This window comes from Chelonia mydas, chromosome 1 (assembly GCF_015237465.2).
Source record: "Chelonia mydas isolate rCheMyd1 chromosome 1, rCheMyd1.pri.v2, whole genome shotgun sequence".
Taxonomy (NCBI): domain Eukaryota; kingdom Metazoa; phylum Chordata; order Testudines; family Cheloniidae; genus Chelonia; species Chelonia mydas.
In genome coordinates, this window is record NC_057849.1 from 146928290 (window position 1) to 146953028 (window position 24739).

Genomic DNA, 24739 nt, shown 5'->3' on the forward strand with positions numbered 1-24739 from the left:
GCATAACACAGAGACCTAAGAATAGCTTGAATAACTGGGGCACTTCATTTCTGGATATGCTACAAGATGCTGCCTTAGGAAACACCCTGGGCTGAGTTCTACCCTCAGATCCGTGAAAATTGCAGAGATGTACTGGTGGAATTTCAGCTTTTAAATGGCAACCATAATCTCGTTATGTCTGTAATCAAGAATAAATTGAGGCCAGAATTGGGACAAATAAAGACGCTGAATTTTAGCATAGCACACTGTCGACAGACATAGGGAAAGCTGAAATAAATATATACAGGGATAAAAGCAGTGAAGTAAAGGATACAGAAGGGAAATTGAAAGTGTTCAAAGATAAATTCAACTATGCCTCTGGCATGTATTCTAGTAATAAACATAGGAGCAGCGGAAAAAGACTAATGCAGATGAAGAGAAAAGTACAGGAAACAAATGCAGAAGTAGGCAAAGCATAAAAATACCAGGTATATTGGAGCCCTGGAACAATTAAAAGGCTGTAAAGAATGACTAAATCAAAATGGTGAATAATTAAAATAAGCTTGCCCATAACGTTCTACCAAAAAAAAAAAAAAAAAAAAAAAAGACATTTTCCAAAATATATAAGAAACAAGAACTCGGAGAGCAAGGAAGTATGAAAGTAAGGATGGCAAGAGTAACTTCCCCAGAGATGGCAAGAGTAACTTTTCTGAGATTTAGAACTAGTCACACACACACACAAAATCAAGGAACAAAAGTATAAATTCACATCTGTAAATACAATAGCCTCCTACAGATTGTCAGTTATATTAGAAATTCCAGTAGTGGGTCTCTGGATGCAAAATCCTTCCAATACATCACATGACATACACCTGATTGAATGACAAGCCTCCAAACAAAAAAAGTGGCACCATATTTTTGACATTTACCAGAAGGAATTTTAGGACAGTTTCTGGAAAGGACAATACAATTAGTTCTGGGCTTTAATTTAATCTTGCCTGAATAATGATAATGTCACGGTAGTGACCTTCAGAGTCATAATGGACAGCTATTGAATGATATCATCTCTCTACTGTTTGTCAATGCCTCCTTTCTTTTTTATTTTGTTGAGGATCAGTTAGTAGAGCCAATGGCAGAGATTGTACGAATTATTTTTTTTTCCTTTCCTTCTATTGAAATAATCAATGAGTTAGTACAATTAAAATAAACTGAGAAATATTTTTTTTAAATGAAAGGCCCCTAATAGGAGACTCATTAATAGCTTTTGTCCATGTAAATTATGGCCTCTGGGTCAACTTAATTTTTATCACTTTTCCCAAAGGCTTCGATCAGGTTAAAGAAGCACGGAAGACACACTGGTTATCCCCTAACAGGTTATTTCTCATTCAAATGTTGTACTATTCTCTCCTTAATTACACACTCAATCATTTTCTGTACAAGGGAGGTGAAGCTCACTGGTGTAAGTCCTGGGATTCCCCTTTAGCCTGAGTGTTCACCCTGGAGGATTAGCAACCAAATGGTTTAAAGAAACAGACTCAGTACATTTCCCAGAGGAGGAAGGAAAAATACATATTTGGTGACTGAGCTATTGGAATGTCTGGAAATTAACAACACATGCCTTCTAACCATGAAACAATTAGCAAAAGTGATTAGGGAAACCTTACCAGGAAGGTTTGATATATTTTTGGGGAACAAAGCAAGCAGCATGCTCTTCGCAAGTAATGATGGTTCATGCCTTCATGAGGTAACAGCTGTTATATTTGGACCTGCAGAACAGGGGATTAAATCAGGTGCCCCGTGTCTAACACAGATGTCTGCTGTGGTGGCTTTTGGTTTCTGTTTTGCTGCCAGAAAAATTAACTAAAGTGAAGCAATGACATGGGGATCATAAGTGCAGACCTCCCAAACACTTAAAGGGACAGGACATCTCAGTAGCTGCTTTATTCTAGCATGCCCTACTTAACAGTTCTTGAGAAGCTGAATCAGCGACTGCAAACATGCAACACAACAGTGTAGTTGTTGGGGAGTGGGCAGAATGAGTCCTCATTTCCTGAGCTGGACGGGTGTTTCATAACCAATAGTTTATTCCTGAAGACGACAGTTTGTCAGTGATCTGAACAGATTGTGATTCTCCCAAACTACGAACCCAGAACTGTTGCAATGAGTTGCACACAAACAAGTGTTCAGAATCTGAAATTGGAGCTGGTTTGATTGGACACATGCCACATGATAGGTTTGTTTCCTGCCTGAACGTAGGTCACCTTTAGAATCAGGTTGCCCTAGTAACATTTGTTTGCAAATTCAAACCTTGCTTTGAGATGGTTCTGCAATATTCACTTCCTCAGGCGTTCCTGTCAAGAAATACTAAAGCATCCATGGAAAGAGAACACAGACAGGTTACAGACACACATGAAATAAATACATTTAGAAATTCAAAGAATGTTTATAGAATTTTTTTCCTTTTCGCAGTATTTGGCTAGCCTCATTGCCCACCTCTATTAATTTGTCCTCTGAACTGACTGCCTTTTAGAAGTCACAGCAGGAAGAGCTACTTCACTGCTGTTCAACATGGCTACTGCAGATTATAGGTATGTGCATTACTGCCTTAACTCATACTTATGCCTTCCCTAGCAATGTGCCTACAAGCCTCAAGAACTGCAAGACAATAGCTTAGCTAAACTAATCAAGGCATAAGGCCCCAAAAGCCTTAGCATAAGTAGCTAACCGACAGTAACCCTAGATCAGAAGATATCACAAGATAGAATGCTCTAACAGTTAAACTGCTGATAGATAACCACAAGATGCTAGTTTATAACATCTTAGGATATTTTAAGTTAAGGACATCAGCAAATGTCTGATCATAAGAGTACCATGGTAACTAATTGACATACAGAATTAATAACCTATGGAAGAAAGGCACCCTGACATTAGCAGGGTGAGGAGCTACAAATAAGGGAAAGGGGCTGAAACCCGTAATAACTATGCATTAGGCATAATGGCATCAGTAGGACAGTATAAAGGCTGTATCCCAGCCCAGAGGAAGATCACTGGTGATGATGAGGAGGAGGAAGATAACCACTAACAGTTTAGGTTGTTCTGCAAGGTTGAACCCCGTTATAGTACTGGCCTTCACAACACCCTCTGGCAAGGAATTCCAGAGGTTGCGTGAAAAAATGCTTTCTTGTGTTTGTTTTAAACCTGCTACCTATTAATTTCATTTGGTGGCCCCTTGTTCTTGTATTATGAGAAGGAGTAAATAACACTTCCTTATTTACTTTCTCTATACCACTCGTGATTTTATAGAGCTCTATCATATCCGCCCTTAGTCACCTCTTTTCCAAGCTGAAAAGTCCCAGTCTTATTAATCTCTCCTCATACGGAAGCCGTTCTATACCCCTAATCATTTTTGTTGCCCTTTTCTGAACCTTTTCCAATTCCAATATATCTTTTTTTGAGATGGGGCGACCACATCTTCATGCAGTATTCAAGGTGTGGGCATACCATGGATTTATATAGAGGCAATAGGATATTTTCTGTCTTATTATCTGTCCCTTTTCTTGATGATTCCCAACATTCTGTCTGCTTTTTTGACTGCACTGCACATTGAGTGGATGTTTTCAGAGAACTATCCACAGTGACTCCAAGATCTCTTTCTTGAGTGGTAACAGCTAATTTAGACCCCATCATTGTATACGTATAGTTAGGATGTTTTCCAATGTGCATTACTTTGCATTTATCAACATGAAATTTCATCTGCCATTTTGTTTCCAGCCACCCAGTTTTGTGAGATCCTTTTGTAGCTCTTTGCAGTCTTCTTGGGACTTAACTATCTTGAATAATTTTGTATCATCTGCAAATTTTGCCACCTCACTGTTTACCCCTTTTTCCAGATTGTTTATGAATATGTTCATTTATGAACCTCACTGAGAGTGTTTCAACCATGCACATCGGGGTTCTCAACTCAACAGCCTAATCTTGGGACAAGAACCTGTCAAACCTAAGAAAACAAGTAAGGGAAAGGGGCTGAAACCCCCTAATGAATAGCTATGAAAGCAAGTGAACATTTATGTACCTGCCTGCTTTTAATGAGATGAATTGAGTTATATAGAGCACTGGGTTTTTCCTACAGTTAGCAGTCAACTCCCAATCTTTAAAAAGGTGCAGGATTTCAGGATTTTGGTAGCCTCTTCATAAGATAATGACCTAAAGTACAATACAAATAACTAAAATACAATACAATAAAATCAGTTACTAATATAGCACATTAGCTACTTGAAATGGATAAACAAACATAGATATCAAAGGCATGGGGTATCTGCGGTTGGAAGCAGTCAGGGATATGATTAATGAAATGAAATGCCAGAAGAACAGGTTTTAGAGTTAAGCTGAATCACTTAAAACAAAACAGAGGGATTGGGCAAAAAGGCAATAGCATTTCCTGAGGATATACAACTGAGGGCCAATACAAGCAAGGATGGTGTTGGATATCATGCTTCCCAGGGGTTACCCAGAGTGGTGAGGCACCTTGCTACCATCTGCCTTTAGCGTGAACAAGCTTTGTCTGTGCCTATCAGGGCTCAGCTCCCTGACTCCAGCAGCCACATGCAACACAAGCATTCTCCCTCTCCCTCTCTGCAGGCTCCTCCATCCCTGTTCAGGTTAGCAACAAGTACACTCCTGATCCACTGGACTCTCTCAGAATTCACAGATCCGCTACTCCCAAAGGAATAGTACACACCAGCTTAAGAGTTTCACCTCAGGATCATTGTTCCACTTAACACACAGCACTTAAATAGATGATTACGGTTCAAACAAGTTTAAAAGAGAATGGATATTCAAGAAAAAGCAAGCAGTATTACTGGAAATGAATGGATATATATATAAAACAAAATCATAATGTGCATTCTAGAATCTAAACTTAATAAAGATGCCTTCTTGACCTAAGGCAACAAAAATTAAATTAATGGAGCCTCATACTCCCTTAGGTGGAATATTTCCATAGGTGGGAGTTGAACCCAGAGGAGTTTCCTTCTTATTTATAGCAGATTGAGACAGGGAAGATAGGATTTTCCCCACCCATACCTCCTTCACACCAGAAGGATCCAAGAGTTCAATTTCCACAAACCCAGAAATCACACTCATATTACACACAGATCTTGGGGGTAGGGCACCATAGGCAAGGGATATCTGTACTAAGGACACTTACCTCCCAACTATCATCTATTCCCCCCCCCCCAAACACACACACAGAGCTTCTGGAGGAGTTATGCTGGCATGGCCTCTGTTGATCTCCAGTGCCATCAGAACCACCCTTTAGGAGATGAGGAAGAGGAAATCACAGCACACAATAGGAACCCATGCAAATTATTGCCATCTTACTTAGCCTTGTGTGTTGAAGAGCTGAGAGAGTTCAATCCAGCACATTGCCTGTGCCTCCCCTGACCCTCATTCTCTCTCCACCTGTGGTTCTGAACTTCCATAGTGCTCTCATAACCTGGATTCCATGGGGTTGGAGGAAGGGGGAGCAACCTATGGAGCTTGGTGCTCTCCCTCAGCCCAGAACCAGTTTCAGCCCAGAAGTATAATAGATTATGTCAGACGGGATCAATATTATTATCTATGTGGATGTCTTGTGAAACAGGCCAAAGGACTCCCCTGAATTAACTCCAATTTGAACTAGAGGGCATCTTTTAGAAAAGCATCCAATCTTGATTTAAAAATGACCAGTGATGAAGAATCCACCACAAAACTTAGTAAGTTGTTCTAATAGTTAATCATCCTCACTGTTATGGAATTCTGTAGTCATTTCTAAGTGGAGTTCTGAAAGCAGATCAATGTTTCAGACACCTAACTGAAATACAAATATGGTAAGGACACACTGGCTTCCTTCTGGGTATAACCCAGTGTTGCTTCTGTCTAACAATTTTCATCTCTTGCCTCCCCACTCCTGAACTACTTAGAGATATTAAAATAATTAAATGAATCATTACATAAAATATGTATCAGAACATAAATAAATAAACACTCTACAATTAAAGATACAGCCTAGAAATCAGTCCTACTCGTATCACAGCTGGCAATGTCATTATGAGGCAGCTGGTGGCTGAGATGCATGCCAACATGAATCTATCAATCTCTGCTTTGCTATAATGCAGGTTTCCCTAATAATCTTATTACTTGGATTCCCTACTCCCAAACAAGGGGCTTCACACTGCCTGCCATTTAACAAATTGGCAAATTTGGCAAATCCTGCCTTTCTCATGTTACTTGGTGCTTCTGAAGGTTTCTGTAGGTTTGTAGTGCTTGATCAAATGCCCATTGAAGTCTTCCCATTGATTTCAATGGGCTCTGGATGTTGCTTCTAGTATTTAGGGCTCAAATTTAGGCCTCAAACATAAGACAGTATTCTCTATATCCTCACTGTTTGGTGAAGAATTTCATTATCTCTCAAGTAGAAAGTTGCTTGTCTGTGACACATACCCCAGAACAAACTGTACTAACTGAATGGTGCAGTCAGGTATTTCATTCCAAAACATCCCAGGCGTCACTAACACAAAAACTTCTGGTTTTCCTCAGTTATTCCCAATATCAACAGCAATGTTGCTATTTCTGTGTTTTGGTTTCATTGTTGCTGCCTAATCAACAGCTGTGTACAAAAGAACAAAGTCAAAACTCTTTTCAAGAAAAATCAAGGCGTTTCAAAAAGTAAGTTCCAAAAACCGCTACACTCTCATATGTTTCACAGTCCACTTAAATTCTTGGCAAGCACTTCAGCTATAGTCTTTAAAAAGGCTGTTAACAGTGACTAAAAGAATATTGGGGCAGCTGAAAGGCAGACACCATGAAAAACAATATAGCTAACAAATTGTTCTTGATATATGACACTTCACTAAATACAATATAGGCTCTATTTCCAGGGCAATATTGTTTTAATAATGAAAGCTGAGCTTTATTTATGCAAACCGATGAAAGTGCCACTGCACGAGCAGTCATCATCTACTTTTATCTTCACTAAGACAATGGATGTGTGTTCCCATTGTATGACATTAGCCACTATAAAATGCTACAGTGAAGTCTTACAATTCAAACATAATATGATTACAAAGTGCTTAACATGATAACGCATTAATAACATCATTACAGAAATAAGATTGTGGCGCGCTTTTAAAACCACTGAAGTTGCATACCTAGCATAATGATGAAAAAAGAATATTTCAAAACTATTACAACCAAATCCACCCAGAATACTCTGTGTCTCTGTTTGGGGAAAAACGGTTTATTTTTCAGGCCAAATCTCTGCCCCTGCACGGTCTATACTGACTGAGGAAAAAGCAGCAAAGAGGACAGAAATTTAATTTTGTTACACACCAGACTAAAGTAACACATAGACAGTGGTTTTGCTCTTGAACTAAAAATAATCTGTTTCACTGCAACAATTTGAATCTTTGGCCTTGACTTTGAAAAGTAGATATAATGGGCAGTTTAGCTGCATTTCTATGCCCAATAAGCGGCCTTATTTCATTCTCCTACACGAGTTTATGCTAGCAACACAACCACAGCAATTCAGTCCCTACATTTGGTAGGTGGGATACATCCCCATAGACAACTCGTTCCCTATGTCCATCTGTAAGGACTAGTTTTTTTTTCAAAAAATACTTTAAAAAAATGAAAAAAGTGAAGCTACAAAACTAATCTCTGGTGTCAACCACCAGCACGGGGCTCACACTCTTACAGCTTTGAGGCTTATTCAACATTAAGCAAAACCCAGGATGACAGTGTGTGTCAGATGGTACTACATAGGCAGTAGTTTACTCATAGAATGCCTCCTATAGGTTTGTGTTTCCTTGTAAAAGGGTTGTAGCTGTGTGGTAATTCCACTAGAACAGTGGTCAAGTATTTGCACTACCTTGTAATTTTCCACTTTGTACCAGAATTATCCTTCTGTTCTTCTTCATCTTGTATCACAACAGCATGGTGCTTGTGCTATTTGCCAACCCACTTGGCCAGTCCTAGAACACAAAAATGGGGACTCTTCTTTCCTATCCCCTCAACAAGCCAAGACATAGGTGGGTAACAATCTAAAGAACTTGTAGCAGTTATTTGGCAGAGAGGTGCAGTGTTACGATAACAGTTATCTGAATTCCAGCCAAAATAACTGTTCATGGTGCTGCAGTAAGGGATGGATAATGTAATGACAACTCACTATTGTCGTCACAATTCCCTGACGTTGATTCTAAGCCTTTAGTCTCCGTCATCCTCCTCCTTCCCAGTCTGATTGTTAGTAGCCAGCTGGCAAATACAAAATTAAACACTCTTTTGTGCCACCTGTGGGCACCCTCGGTGATCTATGCTACTCATCATGTGCTAGTTACCTCACCAAGAGTGGATATCTAAGAAACCTTGTAGAAATACTCAGCAGAATCCATTAAAAAAAAAAAAAAAGTGTTTTCTTTTCATTTCTCTCTAATCTCTTTCCCCCCCACCTTCCTTCACACTCTGGTAAATGTGCTGAATGCTAATGAGTCAATACTTGCTGCAATCGAAAGCAAGGCAATTATTGTGGATATGAGATACTCAATGCTACATTTTGAAGGAATCAAACATATTTTTGACCCAAGGTGAAGCGTGCACCAGATATTTTGAGTCCTCTGACACTGTACAAGGAAGTTGCATGCTGCCAGCAATATCATATACACTACTAACCAAAATGAAATATGAGATATTGAAGCATATCCTCATCGTCAGTATCACAGACTTGGGGTTTTATTGTATAATTACCTACTCATGGATGGGAAAATGTACCCCATAATGATAAAGTTAAGCAAAATCACACTCACAGCAGAAGAGTGATGTATGATTTTTTTAAGTGTTTATCTTGCCTTCATTTGGTGTTTTAATTTATCAGACTATTCTTGAAATAGTTAACCCTTTAATTACTGCATTTGTTTGTAGCCATATGCAAAGTATTTCACTTTGGTGGCTTTTACGGTTGAAGGGGTTAAACTAAAAGCCATAGTAAAAACAAAGGTTTCAGAGTAGCAGCCATGTTAGTCTGTATCTGCAAAAAGAAAAGGAGTACTTGTGGCACCTTAAAGGCTAACAAATTTATTTGAGCATAAGCTATCGTGAGCTACAGCTCACTTCACTGGATGCATGCAGTAAAAACAAAGTTAGCCACATCTGCAACCAATCTACCAGGACTGCACACTGCCAGTTTTCACAAATACATAGGAATTGATTTGCCTGTAGCTAAATATCATGTTATTAAGAAGTCAATTGTATTGCAAAGATTCCATTCAAGATAAGTATTTATCACATGTTAAGTATTAGACTATCATTAACCCTTTTTGATTACAAAGAAAGGAAACCAACATCTAAGATGTCCCATGAGCACGCACAGATTAATAGACTCAAACAAGGCAGTTTCCTCTACATAATTTTAGGAAAAAGTTTTTCCACTAAAATTGTATTTTCCAAGTTCAAAGTGTTCCAAGAATACAAACAAGAATAGATTAAAACCATCCTATTGTGCATTGAACTATTTTGTTCTTTTTATCCTATTTCCAGAATTTTGTTTTCTTTCCATCCATTATGCTCATAGGTGGCTGTCAAAAATTCAAAAGAAGAAAATCATAGATCTTCAATTATTACCTATTTATTTTTCCAGACTAAGACAATTTTCGCACTTTAGCAACCTTTAAAAACAAAAAAAACAGCAAGACCACAAAAGGCACATTCATCTAATCAATGCTCATATTTGTTAAGTGGGCAGAGGGGAGTTAATCATATTGAAGGAGGGGAAAAAATGCCTACTGCGCATATTGTACCCGATGTCTTATGACCACCATTATCTGTTTTATCTATCTCACTACAATGACTTCTGTTATCTCTTCTCTCATGACTCTCTCTTCTACATGCAAGCAGATATGCCAGTTATGCAGGGGGTTTGACTAGATGACCTCCTGAGGTCCCTTCCAACCCTGATATTCTATGATTTTATATGGTAGAGTCACAAAACAACATCGTAAGTGAAAAAACAAAGTATTCCTGCTGCAAATGGACTACATGGATTGGGCTTAATTTTGCCATTCTTTGCATGAGCACATACTTACTTGACATATAGGGGAGATATAATGAGGTATCCAAGAGAAAAAAATTAACTCAATCCATTTTAAATAAAGAAACGGGGTGCTAGCTACCACTTATTTCGGACTAGAATGCTGTGTTGCAACATATAGCTCCATGCAGATTTTGAAGCCCTGTTTATTCTGCTGTTTAGTTTGAATTAAGCATTTACCTCACAGTATTATAAATTTATAGATACAAAACACTTTCTGAAATGAAAGGCCACTCTAATATATAATGTAATATTTTGGACATAACATTTTGAAAGGAAGATACACACATTGGTGAAATCCTGGCCCCATGTATTCATAGATTTTAAAAGACAGAAAGGACCACTAAGATCATTCTAGTCTGACCTGATTTAAAACACAGGCCAAAGAACACTGTCATTGACTTCAGTGAGGCCAGGATTTCATCCAGTGAAACAAATTAACCTGTCTCTGCCCTTACACAAGATGCTGGACTCTTTTCCTGTTAGACCCATTTCCTACTGTAGATCTTCACATTTGTGCATTCCTGGCCCGATTCTGGGTGTGCACAGATGAACATGAAAAGCGTACTGGTGGAGTTGGTAATATGACAGAATCAGGGAGCACAGGGTAACATGAATGCCAGGACAGGAATGCACAGCATAGGAAACATGTTTTGGGAAACAAGGGAGTCTCATTAGTGGTGAGCCTGGGGATACAAGATGCATCACATAGGGAATAAATAGGGGACAGGATATTTCAACATGATTTTGCTGTGCATGGTAGAGGCTGTCTCCCAGGTGTCACCAGCATCTCAGGGATGGAAAGGAATCTGATAAGAATTTACAGATTAGGACGTGAACGGAGAAGACATCTCTGGAGTTTCACGTGTGGAAGAGAGATCTGCTAAGAAGAGAATACTTGAATAAGCAGGTTTACTAGAAGCAGAACACATGGGAAGAGAAGTTTGAGGGAGTGGCTTCCTACTGAAATTTATATTCTGATCTTGTGCAGTAGCCGATTTATTAAATTTTAAACTTTGCTCTTCACGAGAGATGCAGAGTGTGCGCACGCGCAAAGTAATGGGGCATGTACGAGTTGGTTCAAAAGAACTTAAAATCTCTTCTGGCAAAGCTTGTCAGGTTCACAATCCCATTAGCTCTGGAGAAAGGTATGCAAGTTCCTAGCTTGCAAGTTCTATTATCGGATATATTTCCTGTTCTTGAGATAACCATCTTCCAATCTTGCTGTCATATAACAGTAACGTATGAACTATATCCTTTGAATAGATATTTAATGAAGCTACTCCTTGTAAAAGAATAACTGTTTATATTTGCATTGCGTTCAATATTTAAACAACTGGTTATGAAAAACACTTATGAGAAATCTTTCTAGAACCTATTCATGCTTCCCTATCTTTTCCTTTTACATTTTTTCCATGACAGCTATTAAAACTTAAATGCTTATATTGTTAGGCTGGGCCATATATCTCCTATTTGTGAGGTCAACAGACAAAAGTCATCAGTCAAATTCAGCCTGCAGTAAGCAGATGCAACTCCTGGGGATGTCTCTAGGCCAAATTAATTTGAAATTTAAATATTAAAGTAACATAAAGGAGGTGCAAGTGGCAAAGTTGTTCAACATGCACCAACTGGCATTCAGTGAGTGAAAAGAGAGCACCTCGTGCCCTTCGGGAATGGAAAGAAGTTAGAGGACCTAGCAGGAAAAAAAATGCAGGAGGATGCAAGCTTAAACAGTCCCATCTCCCCTACACCCACTTGTACTTATGCCTACAACATCCCCAACACTCTTTAACTAGATTCAGCAACTCCCATTGTTGCCAAGGGCTAAATTTGGATCACTCTAGGCTACATTTGACTGAATTTGACCCAGAATTGTTTTCTGGTGACTAAGCAAACAGAAGATATATGCCCAAGCATAATAAGCATTTCAGTTTTAATAGTTCTCACTGGAGGGGGTGGGAGGGAGGAAAGATGCGGGGGGGGAGGGGGAATCTATATGTTATAGAAAGCGGTCTCTTAAATCTTTTTCATATCCAATGTAGAGAATGAGAATTAATTCCAGTAGTGTTTAGATGGAACATTCACCTGATCAGGTTTCAGAGTAGCAGCCGCGTTAGTCTGTATCTGTAAAAAGGAAAAGGAGTACTTGTGGCACCTTAGAGACTAACAAAATTTATTAGAGCATAAGCTTTTGTGAGCTACAGTTCACTTCATCGGATGCCTACAGTGGAAAATATAGTGGGGAGATTTCATATACACAGAGAACATGAAACAATGGGTGTTACCATACACACTGTAACGAGAGTGATCAGGCAAGGTGAGCTATTACCAGCAGGAGAGCGGGGGGTTGAGGGGGGGGTGAGAGGGGGGTGGACCTTTTACAGTGATAATCAAGGTGGGCCATTTCCAGCACTTGACAAGAACAGTAGGAGGGGAAATAAACAAGGGGAAATAGTTTTACTTTGTGTAATGACACATCCATTCCCAGTTAATTGTATCCAGTTTCCAAATTAATTCTGATTCAGCAGTCTCTCGGAGTCTGTTTTTGAAGTTTTCTTGTTGAATAATTGCGACTTTTCGGTCTGTAATCGAGTGACCAAAGAGATTGAAGTGTTCTCCGACTGGTTTTTGAATGTTATAATTCTTGATGTCTGATTTGTGTCCATTTATTCTTTTACGTAGAGACTGTCCAGTTTGGCCAATGTACTCGGCAGAGGGGCATTACTGGCACATGATGGCATATATCACATTGGTAGATGTGCAGGTGAACGAGCCTCTGATAGTGTGGCTGATGTGATTAGGCCCTTTGATGGTGTCCCCTGAATAGATACGTGGGCACAGTTGGCAACGGGCTTTGTTGCAAGGATAGGTTCCTGGGTTAGTGTTTTTGTTGTGTGGTGTGTGGTCGCTGGTGAGTATTTGCTTCAGGTTGGGGGGCTGTCTGTAAGCAAGGACTGGCCTGTCTCCCAAGATCTGTGAGAGTGATGGGTCGTCCTTCAGGATAGGTTGTAGATCCTTGATGATGTGTTGGAGAGGTTTTAGTTGGGGGCTGAAGGTGATGGCTAGTGGCGTTCTGTTATTTTCTTTATTGGGCCTGTCCTGTAGTAGGTAACTTCTGGGTACTCTTCTGGCTCTGTCAGTCTGGTTCTTCACTGCAGCAGGTGGGTACTGTAGTTGTAAGAATGCTTGATAGAGACAAACACCTACAAGATCTCTATCTGAGGGGTTGGAGCAAATGCAGTTGTATCGTAGAGCTTGGCTGTAGACAATGGATCGTGTGGTGTGGTCTGGATGAAAGCTGGAGGCATGTAGGTTACTATAGCGATCAGTAGGTTTCTGGTATAGGGTGGGGTTTATGTGACCATCGCTTATTAGCACCGTAGTGTCTTGTGTGGGCTGGTCCAGGTTGAGGTTGATGGTGGGATGGAAATTGTTGAAATCATGGTGGAATTCCTCAACGGCTTCTTTTCCATGGGTCCAGATGATGAAGATGTCATCAATGTAGCGCAAGTAGAGTAGGGGCATTAGGGGACGAGAGCTGAGGAAGCGTTCTTCTAAGTCAGCTATAAAAATGTTGGCATACTGTGCAGCCATGCGGGTACCCATAGCAGTGCTGCTGATTTGAAGGTATACATCGTCCCCAAATGTGAATTAGTTATGGGTGAGGACAAAGTCACAAAGTTCAGCCACCAGGTTTGCCATGACATTATCAGGGATACTGTTCCTGATGGCTTGTAGTCCATCTTTGTGTGGAATGTTGGTGTAGAGGCCTTCTACATCCATAGTGGCAAGGATGGTGTTTTCAGGAAGATCACTGATGGACTGTAATTTCCTCAGGAAGTCAGTGGTGTCTCGAAGATAGCTGGGAGTGCTGGTAGCGTAGGGCGTCTACATACCCAGACAATCCTGCTGTCAGGGTGCCAATGCCTGAGATGATGGGGCATCCAGGATTTCCAGGTTTATGGAACTTGAGTAGCAGATAGAATACCCTGGTCAGGTTTCTAGGGGTGTGTCTGTGCAGATTTGTTCTTGTGCTTTTTCAGGGAGTTTCTTGAGCAGATGGTGTAGTTTCTTTTGGTAACCCTCAGTGGGATCAGAGGGTAATGGCTTGTAGAAAGTGGTGTTGGAGAGCTGCCTAGCAGCCTCTTGTTCATATTCCAACCTATTCATGATGAAGACAGCACCTCGTTTGTCAGCCTTTTTGATTATGATGTCAGAGTTGTTTCTGAGGTTGTGGATGGCATGGTGTTCTGCACAGCTGAGGTTATGGGGCAAGTGATGTTGCTTTTCCACAATTTCAGCCCATGCACATTGGCGGAAGCACTCTATGTAGAAGTCCAGTCTGTTGTTTCGACCTTCACGAGGAGTCCACCCAGAATCCTTCTTTTTGTAGTGTTGGTAGGAAGGTCTCTGTGGGTTAGTATGCTGTTCAGAGGTGTGTTGGAAATATTCCTTGAGTCAGAGACGTCGAAAATAGGATTCTGGGTCACCACAGAACTGTAGCATATTTGTGGGAGTGGATGGGCAGAAGGAAAGGCCCCGAGATAGCCCAGCAGAAGAATCTGTCCTAAGAGTATAGTTGGATAGATTAACAATATTGGTGGGTGGGTTAAGGGAACCACTGTTGTGGCCCCTTGTGGCATGTACCAGTTTAGATAGTTTAGTGTCCTTTTTCTTTTGTAGAGAAGCAAAGTGTGTGTTGTAAATGGCTTGTCTAGTTTTTGTAAAGTTCAGCCACTAGGAAGCTTGTGTGGAAGGTTGGTTTTCTTATGAGAGTATCCAGTTTTGAGAGCTCATTCTTAATCTTTCCGTTTGTTGTAGAGGATGTTGATCAGGTGGTTCCCCAGTTTCTTTGAGAATGTGTGGCACAAGCTGTCAGCATAGTCTGTGTGGTATGTAGATGGAATCTAAATCACGTTCTTTTACACACTACCACAGACGAAGGGGTTAATTCTGCATCCCTCATACACATGCAGACTGATTGACTTCAGTGGGACTTCAGAGGTAAGAGCAGAAGTTAGCCCAGAGAACTTAGTTATATCCTTAATAGCATTATTTAGACAAAGGGAAAGTACTAAAGAAAATTAAAATTGACATCTTCAGCAACCTTAGATGAACATTATCCCTTTCAGCTAAGCCACTAGAGTTTGCTACTTCATCATAGCACAGACTGGTAAGCCTAACCCACTGGAAATCAAGTCCCATGTTCAATCAGAAGACATTCAAATGCTGCAATAGAAGAAGGTAAAAAGCTACAGTACATATCCACAACTGCATTCCTGGAGGCAGTCACACACACAAAGCTTTGGCAGACAGATATATAAAACAAAATCTGATTTACAGATACAGTAGGAGAATTCTGCTTTTTAGCATTATAGCTACAGGCTGGAGCAGCCTTATCACTAGATGTAACAAGATGACGCTTTCATTCTCATTCCACAAACCCTTAGAAGAAACTAAAACAGTAAACACAGATTTTATAAATCTTTACTCCTCCAATCAAATTACTGCCAAGTGTCCACTAAAAATAATATGTCACTTTACTAAAGTTACATTCATGAAATATCTCTTTATGATCTCATAAGACAACCAGTTACTCCACACAGATCCAACTACAAGTGAGTTGCATCATTTAGCTCTAAAGTAATAAAACTAACTCTAAAATGTGCCATTGTCAGTGCAGGATTTTTTACTCTATAAGTTTATATTTTCATGTTTATACCATTGAAAAATTGTTACCAAAGTGGTTTCTTCAAATAAGATTTGTTCTGTGAAACAGTCTGGTCTCTATGTTATATGCTATGCAGTTTCATTTGAATGTTTTTTAAAAAAATCAGAGCTGAGCAAATAATGTATTTTTTAATTTTCTGGCAATTCTGGAAAAAACTCGGTGGGGGGAGAATGGGAGAAATCAAATCACTAACTCCCTCCCCCACCCCGAAAAAAAAAATTGTTGTTGAATGAAAAATTTAAAAAGGGTCAAAAATTTTCTATTTTTATAAAAATCAAAACTTTCATTTTGATTTTGACCATTTTAAACTTTTTTAAAAAGTAAAATTAAAGGCAATTTTTAAACAAAAGTGTCATTTTGCATCAGAAACTTGAAACATTTTATTTCAAAAATATCTAAACAAAATGTTTCAATATTTAAGCATTTTGTAGTTCTGCTTTTTTTTTTTTTTTTAAATTATTGACCAAATCAATTTGGTGACATCGAAACAAGTTTGTGCAAAAAAATTTCAGCCAGCTCTAGTTTTTATTCCTCCCATTTAAAGTTTTTCTCTTACTTGTAGAGAAGAAAAATCGGACTTGTGTTTTAACGTAGGACTTGGTTTTGTATCATTAGCAGCTAATCTTACAGTCATTATGAAAGCAAGATACCCATTGGCCTTTTTCCCCGCATGAGAGTTATGGGCTTGGGCCTATAATTTGGCATTTTAGCTGTTCAAAATAATATTTAGCTGTGTCTAAAAGATGAATTATACATTAAAACAAAATACTTCCTACTTAACAAGAAAACAAACAAGTGGAAATGCCAACCAACCCCATTTCAGTGAACGTTCAACTCTTCTAAACTTACATGTCAACCACTAATTAATCATATAGCAATTTAAATAGTACTAGTGTCAATGTCTATTGCTGCACTTGACAGCACCAAATGTGTCTCTCTTTATATATAATATAATTATAATATATATATTAATTAAGAGTATTAATTTACAAAGAGTGCTCAAAGTTAGATGATGGTGTTCTTCAGAAGCTGTAACTTCATATTGATTTTTTTTTTTTTTTAAAAGGAACACTTAAAACTTACTATCTTCTAGAATGCAGATCAGTTAGACTATCCGGGGTGTTGATTATAGTAGGCACATTCCCTGCTCTGCTTCCTCTAACCATTCTGACTGGTGCCTTTATATTCAAGGATTTTGTCATCTATTCTTCATGCCTTATGAATGCATCCATGCTGTTAGATCAGCTCAGATGAAGTCCTTTCAACTTCTCCATAAGTGATTGCTATCACTCCATATTTTTTGACACTTGGTTGCTATTATATTCATCTTTGAGAATTTCTACTTTGTTCTCACTCATTCTCCCTTGTTCTATACTCTTTCCTAATAATATGTACAAAAAAAGCCTCACAAACCACCTTTTCCCCCCCAAGATGTCACCAGATTAAATATTCCGTCACATCTACTCACTGTATTACTAGTACATCTTCAGCCTTCTAAGCCAAGTCACACAGAACTGCTCATATCATGGAGGAATTAGGTACTCTCACTTCAGCACAGAAATCTAGGTCACCTTACCTATGAAGTGCCTTGCTGTTGAAAGCTGTCTCTTTCAAAAACCATCAAGCTTTCTACCTGTAATCATTCTGGCCACTGGAGCTCCGGTAAACTTTATGTGTAAGGCCTAGTTTGAGAATTTACACATCATGAGATTTTTTTAAAGTAATAAATGCTTGGGTTAACTAGCTTTTGGATTTCAGCCTTTAGAGTTCAAGTTTTGAAGCTTTTCTCTGTAGCCAGAAAGACTAGAAACTTTTTTAAAAAATTAAGACTGAAGTTTACTTTTAATCCCATGATTCCAGGACCTAGAGCTTTTTAAAAAAAATTTAAAAAAAAAAGAGCCACAAAATACTGACACACATAATAAGATTACAAGATTGGCAACACTTATCTAATATGGCCTTTACTGGGAGCGCAAGAGCAGAATGCAAGAATGTTCTGCGTGGCCAAAAGGTTTCTAACCAATCTTTTCCATAGCTAATACCTATGATTATTTTGACATTGTTTCCTTTGGATTACTCATCAAAACTGTAGAAAAGAGAGTGGTGCAGTGGTTAAATACTGACCACATTACACAAAGCAATAACAAAAATGGTAAAGCACTGTACTATCTACTTCGATGCCTTCTCTGTCAGCCACTTCCTCCACAATATGGAAGCTGTACAGTGAGATACCAGAATGAAGAGAATTCCTGGAGAAACCGCAATGCGGGATACAAAGTAGTGCTTGTCTTGGATTTCATACACTCTGCAGATTTCTACAGACTGTATGATTCAGATATACTATAAGAAAGGACTTGACATGAGGGTGCACCTGTCTCTCTTTTTTGTCTTTGTCTTACTCTTACTTTGTCTTACCCTTCTCTACTGTAGTCTTTTTTCCAATATTAGCTATTAAGAACAGTTATGTTTCAGAATGCACTCATGGAGAGCTCTATGCAGGTATGCAGCCATAGTACATACTTCAACATTTTAACCATTCGTCTATTTTATGGGTCCCCATCTTTAAACAATTCTTGGTCATAGTTTCAGTAATTGTTTTCTCATTTATACTTTGACATAGAATCACAGGATTGGAAGGGACCTCGAGAGATCATCTAGTCCAGTCCCCTGCACTCAAGGCAGGGCTAAGTATTATCTAGACCATCCCTAGACATCTCTTCCTCTTTAATCCTGTACTGAAATCATAATGTTGACTTTTAACATCAGTTCATTTTTCTGTGGTAACACAAACCTAAAGACAGGACTGGTACATCACAGCAGAATCAAAGAGAAAGAGTAGCTTGGCTAAGAGGGAAAAAAGCTTTATTCTATATATGCCTAAACAACAGCAACAGAAACAAATATTCTAGGGAAAATACATTGATTTTTTGTGTAAGTGTTCCCTTGTTTCAAGTTGGTTCCAATTTAAACGTGTATTCAAAATAAATTTTAAAAGCTAGAGACTGAAGAAAGAAGATAGACAAACGGTCATTCCACTGTCATTACTGTTCTAATAGTTCTCCTGAACATAGTTTTTATTATACCAATTTTCAGTCTTTTGGTGTGACTGAGTACTGTGCAGAGTTAACCTCACGACATATTAGAAACTATATCCCAGAATTACCTCTGTTTAGTGAGGAAGCACAGTAGAGTTGTTACAGCAGGAAACTGATTATCAGAAGTTCTGGCTTTTATTCCTTGCTCCATTTAATAATTCACTGTATGACCTCAGCTTAGTCTGTGAACCTCTCTGTGCTATAGGTTCCCCATTTGTAAAATTGTGGGTACTAACAGTTATTTTACAGGAACGTTTTTAGAGTTGGTTAGTTTATATACATAAAATGCTTTAATATTGGTTGACCCGTTCTACAGAATGCAAAGTCCTAGCTATCATTAATTTACATGTAAAATTCAATAACTATAGCCATCTTTTATAAGACATAACTTTCTCTCATGAATATACATACATGAGTCTCTTAACAAAAACCCTATTGGGCCCATCCCTTGAAGAAATTTAACTGCTTTTTGTGGAATACCTAATTCAGAAATGGTGATAGCGGGTATAATGCTACTAACTTCACATGTGTAAAATGGATGTAATGCCATTGACTACTGAAATCCATAGAGCTGCAATCATTTTATACCACAACTGAATTTGGCTCCCTACCTCTAGGATCACATGAATGATAATTTGTAGAACATACTATGTGCTATGACTTGCTTAAAAAGAGTTTATGATCAGGGTTTGAATACCAGTGCTACAATTTAATCTAGCAGCCCTACAGATACTTTTTTCAACTATCAGAACTCCATACAACTATCATACAACTTGGTATTCAAATGAAAATTATGCCAAATGCAAAACTCATTGATATCAATAGGTGCTGAATCCGGCCCGAAATAGCTCATATATGAATGATGTTTTAAAACATGTTGTTCACACCTTTGTCCCCTAGCAATTTCTATGAACTCAGGAAAGTCATTTTTAATTCCAGGAATAAATCTATTTTCTATACATAGCGCACACTGCCTGCACTAAAATACCTAAGTGTGGCACTCAATCTCTTAAGCTTATCTATAAAGACGACATTGGACCAGATTCCACTCTCAATTACATCCATGCAACCCATTGCCTTCAGTGGAGTTCTATTTTGTTCTTATCACTGTGATATGTATATATTTGGTGAACCAAGAGTTGTGTTGATTTACATATGAAGGCTATAAGAGCTCAAAGGAATATTCCCACTCAAGGTCACATTGGCTTCAGAGGGGCTTCACTCAGGCTCATAGGTCTGCACCGGTAAATCTTTTTGCAGGATCAAAGCATGTGTATCTCCAGTGTGCATTCTGAGATTTGATTAGATTTTAATAATTTAACATCCGAGAGAGTTTTGAGAAATATATCTCTATATTCACCAAACTGCTATTTTCTTTGGCACATGTTATCTCTATAAACTGCTGCCAATAACATTATTATTAATTTATATGGAAATATCTGATGTCACCTTAAAATGAAATTAGACTTTTTCCCAATTTTCCCCACACTGAATCAATAATGTAAGATATACGTTTACAACATACATTTTGGATTAAATGAACAAACTGTGCATTTTTCCCCATCACGGGTTTAGGTTTTACCATCTGAGAGAGACCTGAAACAATAAGTTAACAAGTTATAGATGTTGTTTCCTACTGCATGGCATGTTTATAGCCCTGTTAAATGTTATCTAAAAATAACTTCTGAACAAATTTTAAACTAAATTGGTAAGTATAAATTATTGTGTAAAGCAAAAGTACCATGGTCCTTTAAATGCCACGTACATTTAGGGTGCTAGGTAACAGTTTAAGAAATTCAATTGGTTATTTTTAAATTTCTGCCATCTCTTGTGTTAGCAGTGCTTTCAGCAAGGGGGGAAAAGAATAATTTACATAAAACATTTCCTAAAATTCCAAAAAGAAATTACATCACTACATCCCTCTTATCTAGAAGACCATTTGTTCCTGTTAATAGACCTAAATTCCAGGAGGTTCCAATACTTCCTTAGTTCTCTCTCTTTATAATACATTTGTACTCTGATGTGGCTACTACTACCGTTTTCTAGGGTGACATATCTTGTTCGGAGTTTGAATTAAACAACATTCATTAGCTATTATGACAGAGTACTTAATCTTGTCATGTGACTGGGGCCAGGCTATAAACCAGGCTCTTAACAGCGTTCTTGTGTGTTACATCTTTACATGGTTTTAGGATCAACATTGTAGTTTTGAATGACAAGATAGCAGCTTCAATGTCACTTAGATCTAGTGCCACAACTTTACACAGCAAGGAGACATTATGCAAGTAGTGATATCTCGCTTTACAACACTGGCAGGCCACTTCCTATGGAAAATATGAATAAAAATGCTAGTATAGGCTCAGCCTGATTGGCACATGGCTGACTGAAAGCGATGAGTCTCAAGGAGAGAGACTGGAAGGAAGATAGCAAAGTTCCTTGGCACACTGGAGACAGAAGGCCTTTCCAAGAGTCGAGAGCAGGAAGTCACAACTGAGAAAGGAGCTTCAGAGAGACAGAGAGAGCAAATCCCATTGGGGATCCAGTGGGAGTTCAATACAAGGACTGTGTGTAGAGTGTGGCCCTTTGTTTTCACTCAAGCAAGACTTCAGTTGAAGTCAACTAGAGTTTTTCCCTGAGTAAGGAATGCAAGGTAAGGCCAAAAAATTCAGCACTTGTTTGCACCCTTGCAATCCCATTACTATTACTGAGGAAACCCTGTTGAAAATGAATTCACTTAAGAGATTTGGTACTCTAAAGCACATAATTTCAATCCTTAACTTTGTGTCTCTATTGTTCACGAAAACATTACACTTGAGACTTATACAATAAGGAAAAGATTACAAAAAGCCAAATTGAATTAGCTTAATTATCTGAAATTCTGCATAAAAGACTGCTGGTTTTGTTGGCAACAGACATGTCTGTTGTGATGTTAGAGAGACCTCAGAATTCTCCCCCCTTCAGCTGAGAGAACCTGTAGGGGTCACAGATGTGACACTTTATGGTGTACGTTTAGGCCACAAACCTCAGGGCAGAATTCACAGACTGACCTCTCTGGAAGATACATATGGACATGGTGATAATTCACAGTGTGTTCTGAGAATCAGTGAAAACAAAAAGCCCCTCCAATATTACCAACCCAATTGCATGATCAATCTTAACATCATCAGCTTATTTCCACTGATCTTAGAACATAACATAACATATCTTGGCACAAATAAGCATCGAGTACATGTTATACGCATCTAGTTGTAACCAGTTTGATAAACTAAAATGTCAAAATAACAATGAACCATTGGAATTAAAGAAAATGAAAAGGGCAGACTGCATCATCTGACAAAAAGCTAATGTCACAAAGTCATGGAATCATGGATAAATAACAGTTCAGCATCAAACGATCATTTGTTAATGTAGTGCCTCGAGACAAGAGTCAGAGGTTGTTTACTGGAAAAAAAAAAGCTGTCTTTTGAATAAACTGTGTTAGAGTCCTTTGCTTTTGCAGTGGGTTTATCTGGTGTTAAAACCCATCCAGCGTCTTTCATCCCTCCAGTAGCTACATTTTCAGATGTCCTTTATATTTTTTCTCCAATCATTTTAGTTTGGGCAGAACGTGGATATTCAAAAAAAACAAAACAAAACAAAACACAATTTTAAGTTTCTCTTTTTTCCTAATGATACCCTTACCACTTTCATCTCCCTTTCTCTGCAGAAGGGCTAAGAGTGCTAAGTTTGAGGAAAATGTTGTCTTTTGGGAGTAGCAGGATCCACGGCAGACGCACGATTCTCCAGGTTGACTCAGTTAGAGGCACACAAAGAGGCATACATAAGACAAGTTAAAAATGAAACTTTGTATAGATCTTTAAAATACAATGAAACTTCCAAATAAGAAATACAAGATTAGCTACCTCCTTTACAAGCTGCCTAATAAACATGGCTATATTTAAAAAAGTGATGATCCACCCATCCCTCCAGCATATAAGTAAATGTGCACTTCAGCAGCACTGCCAAACCTTTATGTAGATAATACTGTTTATAGTAGCTGATTGCATGCTGCAGCGTAATTCAATCGCACCATGCTCTTGATATCAATCATTTAGGTTAATAAGGACAGCCGAACACTGACCTTGGAATTCAATACAAGATTTTCATCAGATAACAAAAACAGGGTGGGGCTCATCAGGCAATGATACAACAGCAGATCATAAAACACAAGCATCAATAAGAGTATTGACCATTTTGCACCAAAAGTTTCTCCGCATGAGCAATTCAAAGTTGGGGTTTTCTTTATAAGGGCTACAGATCATGTTTTGCAGTCTGAAAAGACACAGATGTATTTATTATAGTGTTGAAGTTGGGTAGTTTAATAGAATCTGAGCTGTGCTTCCTCCTGAGCTTGGGCACATAGAGGTAAGAACATTTCTAGGTGATACACAATGGGAGACTTGTTTGAAGCAGGGCACAGTTTTTTTTCCTTACGCCTCCATCCTGCAAGTTGCTCTGCATGGTGAAGCCTAGTGGAAAATATGAGCCAAAGCAGAACCTTTAATGAGATGGATGTGTATTTTGGGGTGGGGGAATCAGGGCTTTTCATGCTGCAAGGTGTAGGCCCTTTCTCCAAAGTGAAAGGGGAAAGGAGAAAATTGCCTTTTGCCCTTGGCAAAAAGGAATTGTTGGAGGTTTTGTGTAACATTTTAAGCATCCACAAAAATCTGTTGTGGTTTGTTGATTTTTGCACAGGGGCTCACCCATGAGAAGCAGCTTTCAGCACCAGAGCCTTTAGAGAGGCAGGATTCCAGGAGGGTGCCATTGTGCTGCCTCTTTGTAACTATAGCTGGGTGAAACTATTTCCCCTGCTAGTGAAATCAACCTACTTGAGGGTGGCTTCTAAATAAAAAGAAAAGGAGTACTAGTGGCACCTTAGAGACTAACCAATTTATTTGAGCATAAGCTTTCGTGAGCTACAGCTCACTTCATCGGATGGATATATTATAATTTTAGTGCTTTTAGTGCTTTATGATCTTGATGTTGAAGAACGTAACATATAAAACTTTTATATTGACTTATTTTGAAAATACTCTAGCATTATAAACGTTACCAGAAATTAGGAAAATTGAGCCAGTGTAATCACCCTTGTCTAGAAGATAACACTGGCTAAATGGCATTTGGCCATTCTTCATAGTTCAAAGTACAATATAATAAAGGTGGTGGGGATAAGCACCTTTAACAAAAGGCTAGTTTGTGTTACTACCACTGTTCCCTCTAAGCTATGCGCATGTGAACGCGCACACAGATCCTAAACCCCGTGCATATGGCAAAACACCGCAAGCACAAAAATTTGCACAAAAGCACAACAATTTGCACAAAAGAAATTTTTTGTGCACACGGCCTGTCAAAACTTAGAGAGAACATTGGTTACTACCATACATATGGAGCCTTGCTGATTTTCTTCCCATATTTGACGTGGCAGTATGACCCAAGCTGTTAATACTGTTAAAAAAACAAAACCAAACCAACACCCTCTCACCACAGGAGGTGCTGGCTTAACAACCGTTAGCATTTATTGCGAGTTTGCTTTCCTGATAGGTGACCAATGACCATCCATTTAACAGGTAAGCCAGCTTCAATAAGTGATCTACCTTTAGTGTAAGAAATAAAAAAAGGAAAAAAATTAGCAATACAATTTAACACAAATTCCTAGCGAGTAATTTCTTGAAAATGATATGTTACCTTTAATGTCTAAAAAATTTGCTCATTAGTTACAAAATTTGGGAAGGTTTCAGAGTAGCAGCCGTGTTAGTCTGTATCCGCAAAATTTGGGAA